Below are 4,994 nucleotides of genomic sequence, written 5' to 3'. Positions count from 1 at the left end.
ATGCATAACCTGTTGGTATTACCACCACACTTCCACAAACTTGCACATACCACTCTTCAACCAGCATAAGTTACAATGAACATAGTCACAAGGATAGATAGACCTAATGAACAATAGCATACAACCATTTGGAAAAGAACCATATGTACATTGGCCAAAACAGTATCCATAATAAGCATTCTAACATTTTCAAAACTATTCATTGCATTGTAATATAGCCCTAGCCATAACAAGGCAACAATGCCATAATAACCATAAATTGGCACATGTTCCAATTCCATGTTTCAACAAAAACATAAAAGCCGACAAAAATACAAGGCAAGATAAAGACCAAGACGACTAATATATACCTAGATGAATCCAGTAAAAGACCAAATTCACCTATAACAAAAAAGTGCAGCTATAAGCTCATGGTTGTGAACCACAAGACGATAAAACCCTTTAGTACATCATGCATAGTATCCACAAATACTACGACATCCCTACTAACTTCATCAACACCCAATAGTGGGTGTAGAACCACGCAAGAACATATACTCCCACACACACACACACCCCACACGCACGCACCGCATACACCCATACGAAACTCTGCGAACCGAGTTTCTATCATTTTCTCTAAGGATGAAGGGCAGATTTGGCCATGATCAAGCCTAGCACAAAACAAAAGCATTAGATAGAAAGAATTAAACCAACAAAGATAAAATTGATAGGGCTATGCACCTATCAACAGGTCGCATTAGATAGAAAGAATTAAACCAACAAAGATAAAGTTGATAGGGCTATGCACCAAGATGACTAAAGCCATAATAACCATATCTTAGCACATGTTGCAATTCCATGTTCAAAATACATGGCAAGATAAATTATCATCTCAATACATACGCATAAAGCACCTCACAAACGTGATGCAAAGATATACATGGTGAAACACACTTGACGAGGCAAAGACATGAAGAAACCTAATCACCAAGTCTGGCACAATTTAGAATCTCTTCCATAACCAAGCATGTCATGAGCCTAATGTAGAAACAGCAATGCAAAGCACAATTCCGAGTGACAAAAGACTTGGCAAAATGCCTCATATAGGTGATACATAATATCCATGTCGCACTAAAACTTGCCAAAATGTCTATCATCACTATCTGCTACCACTGCAATCAAAACACAATCTTCCATGTAATAGTTGCTTTAGCCACTACATGTGTATCCGCTGCTACCAAAAGGAAGGTATAAGCCGCTGCCTGCAGGATACCATAAACATGACGCAAAGGTGAGCAAGCTTATGATGCCATAACCATATCACAAGTGGGAAAAAACCATGATGATACATCCATACAAGCAAGAAGAAAGCTAATACAAAAGGCTTTTGCATGATAGACATACCTAACAAAACCCAGCCATGATAAGAAGCCAGCCATAAACAAAAACCAACCATCGCCGAACACCAGCCATGAACAAAAACTAGGATTTTGCAGCAAAAACCAGCCAATAGCTTGAAACTTGCAAACCCTTTCCTGCAAACAAACAAAAAAAGGAGTCAATGAGCACAAAACCTATTCTGTAGCAAAACACACCAGCATTTTGCAGCAAAAACCAGCATTTTACATCAAAAACCAGCCAATAGCATCCCACCTGCAAAAGCTTTCCTGCAAACAAACAAAAAAGGGAGTCAATGAGCACAAAAACCAGCCATGTATGCAAAAAATACCCACACATAAAGAGAGAGTGATACAAAGAAGTTACATAAGGGTGGATGACGTCGTCTAGAGACTCTTGAGCGCCCATCATAAAGAAAGTCGATAACAACCCTTGCATGGAATTCCTTGAAGCAAGGGTCAGCACACATAACCTTTTGACACTTACCACACCCCCAAATGGTGCGTGATGGCTTTGAGCTATCAACCTCCTTATGCTCCGAAAGAAGCTTCTTTCGCTTAGCTGAACAAACGACACAGTACTTGCTTGCTACATCATGCAAACGGATAGGAAAGTGACCATTGTATGCATCCTCAACAACTGGCCTCTTGCATACATAAGGCCAAAATGCATTGTCCACCAACTGCTCATGCATATGGAGCATAAAGTCAAATCTACACACATACTTTTTGCCATACATTTCCTTCCATATAATCCAGCAATTTGTAAAAACAGAATCCATGAGACCCCAAAAACCTACATGCAACCACTTAAAACCGTGCATTGTACTTTGCAAGCTATAGCCACTACCAAGAACCATGCTATCAAAGACATCACAACCAGCCTTGCATGCATTATATTTCACGGCAAGTGCCGGACATGAGAAAGGCAATCTCTTATCACCAACCAAGCACAACACCTCACCTTTTTGCACACCATAGCAATTAGAAGCAAAAAGAATCTCTTTTTTGTCCATCCAAGAACAAGCAACAAGACCTTACTTCTTACAATAAGCAAACCGACAAGCACCCCGTGCTCTCTTACCCAAATGCAACATTTGGGTGGCGGGAAAGTGCTTCCTGTTACATACATAAGTGCCGGTGCCACCTTGACCTTCACTTCTTAGGTGCTCCAAAAGCTTCACAGATGTGAAGCACCTATCAAAGAATACATGGTGCTCTTTTCTTGGCAATGTCTTCACCAAATTTGCAACAACATAAAAAGACAATTCAGTACATGGCATCTTGTCATAAATTTGAAATGCAAAATTATACCCCGTGGCGGAGTCACATAGATTCCAAACCTGGATACCAAATTTATGAGGCTTTTTGGGATTGTAAACTCTGCATGGATTCAATTTACACTTAGAAGGAATTATGCGTTCATCCACAGTCACACATTGACCTAAATTATAATGCTTTTGAAAAGTGTAATTCAACCTCTCCTCTAGCTCAAGCAATTGCCATAACCTGTTCTCTCTAGTTCCCCGAGGTGGTCTTTGTGCATTGTCCCGTAAATGCAAAAACCTTTTGATTTGATGGAATGTAGTTTGACTCATCTTTTCACCAAAATTAGGAAATAGAAGGGAGCCTCTTACCTCATCTTTCCAATAACGTTGCTTTGACGGCATGTAGTGTAGTGCCATGCCCAAAGCTACACCCATGAAGCGTAGGAAAGAATGCCGATCTATTGGAGCCCATCTTCGCATGGAGTCATGCTACCGGCCGCACCTTTGCCTCTCTTTCTCAGCATATGCATTAGTCTCACTAATAACATGATCAACAAGGTCAAGTGGAAAGAGCATCAAAAACAAATGAAACTCACAAAATTCACGTGGCATATGTCCGAAGTCTGGTCCCTTGACACCATTGAAAGGTGGAAGAGCCCAAAATGTATCATGTGGCTCTTGCTCTAATTCATCACCACTCTTCCACTGTGGAGGAATCACATCAACAAAATGTGCATCTCCATCAGGAGAGTCATCAAGTACAGGATCCTCGGCTTCCAATACTTCATTGTCACCACATTCAACCCCCTCACCTTCTGATGCATGCTCATCATCACTTTCATCATCATTAGCAACATCAAATGGGATGCTTGAAGGGCCAGGTCTGCCCCCTGCATGAGAAGGTTTATATTTTCTAGGTCGGCCACCACATGCAAATTTACTATATTCGGGTGATACATTTTCAGGTGTGCCATTTGCAGGCATGCATGATGCTTTTGGTCTACCCCGCTTACGTGATTTGGGTGGTCTTCCAGGACGCCTACCAAGTGGGGTTGGGTCAAGTGGAGTCTCTTCAGCCTCTTCTTCAACATGCGTTATGTTCTCTTCCACCCCAACAAGCAAGGCATCAAAATCATTTGCAGCCCCCAAATTACGTTTTGATAGCAAAGGTGCATGACTTGATTCACCAATTTCAAATGAAGAAGGTGGAGGTGTAGATTCTTGTCTTACCTCACAGTTTCTTTGAGGAGAATGCACCCGTTGAGAGCTCCGCACAATAAATTCTGCAACATCATCCCATGAAGCTGAATAATCCTTTGAATCCCCCTCAAATCGGCAAGAGAACTTCTGCTTTTTAACTGAGTATTTTTGCAGGACACCAAAAAAAAAGACCTTTGTATGCTTTTCTCCAAATTCTTGCTTAGCCCATGATGCCCCAAACCAAGCTGCCGGGACCTGCAAGAGTGCACCTTCTTGGGCTTGCAAAAACTGTGGGTAGCGTCCAGCGCGTCTGCAACCAACTTCCTCTGCAGCATAACGCCTCTGATTTGACGCCATCTACGTTGCAAAATTCGGCAGCTCCAAGAGGGGAAAAATCTATTTTTGCCAGACCCCGCTCAAGGGCTTACTCAATTTTGGGTTTTGGGGCTTTCACCCTCAACCCTTGGATCCCCTCTTCAACCTACGGTCAAGATGGGCCCCCAATTTAGAGCCTAGGCACGTGCATGGAAGCATTTTTCTTGCACGATGCCATGGACAATTGGCCAATTGTCATAAAATCCATCAATTGAATTATTCATTGAGTTAATTACCCAACCTTGCTGGCATGCAACCGGTTTGAAATTAATTCCATGTTTTTTTCAAGTCTTTTGAGAAATTTGAGGATTGGTCCCATGTACTAGTCCTATTTATATTTTTAGAATTAATTCGGGCAAAATTGCGAGTTAACAGGACATAAAAGTGTCCTAGGACATAAATATGTCCTGTTACCAACCTAGTGTTAATGACAAAACCGTGAGGCTGCGTTACATAAACTTCCTCAAATATGTCACCATTTAAGAAAGCTGTAACAATGTTTGACTGACGTACATCCCAACCAAAATGAGCTCCCAATGCACATAGAAAATGCATAGTAGTCATACGACAAGTGGGAGCAAAAGTCTCTTCATAATCTATGTCTTTTTGTTGTGCATATCCCTTTGCAACATATCAAGCCTTATAGCGATAATTCTCACCATCAGGCTTATGTTTCAATTTGTAAACCCACTTCGTACCAATGGTCTTTTTTCCAGGAGTCAAATCACATAAGTTCCATGTGTCAAATTTTATAAGTGCATCATATTTTGAT

At 41.2% G+C, this 4,994-nt stretch overlaps 1 pseudogene; it reads right to left on the bottom strand.

The window, feature by feature from the left end:
- Positions 1-1,464: 1,464 nt before the first annotated feature.
- LOC147442427 (uncharacterized) lies at positions 1,465-4,204 on the bottom strand (annotated as a pseudogene).
- Positions 4,205-4,994: the final 790 nt, after the last annotated feature.

The sequence above is a fragment of the Adiantum capillus-veneris genome, chromosome 14, assembly GCF_014529385.1.
Source record: "Adiantum capillus-veneris isolate H3 chromosome 14, ASM1452938v2, whole genome shotgun sequence".
Taxonomy (NCBI): Eukaryota; Viridiplantae; Streptophyta; class Polypodiopsida; order Polypodiales; family Pteridaceae; genus Adiantum; species Adiantum capillus-veneris.
The sequence above is the reverse complement of the archived record's forward strand: the minus strand, read 5'-3'. Positions and strand labels throughout refer to the sequence as shown.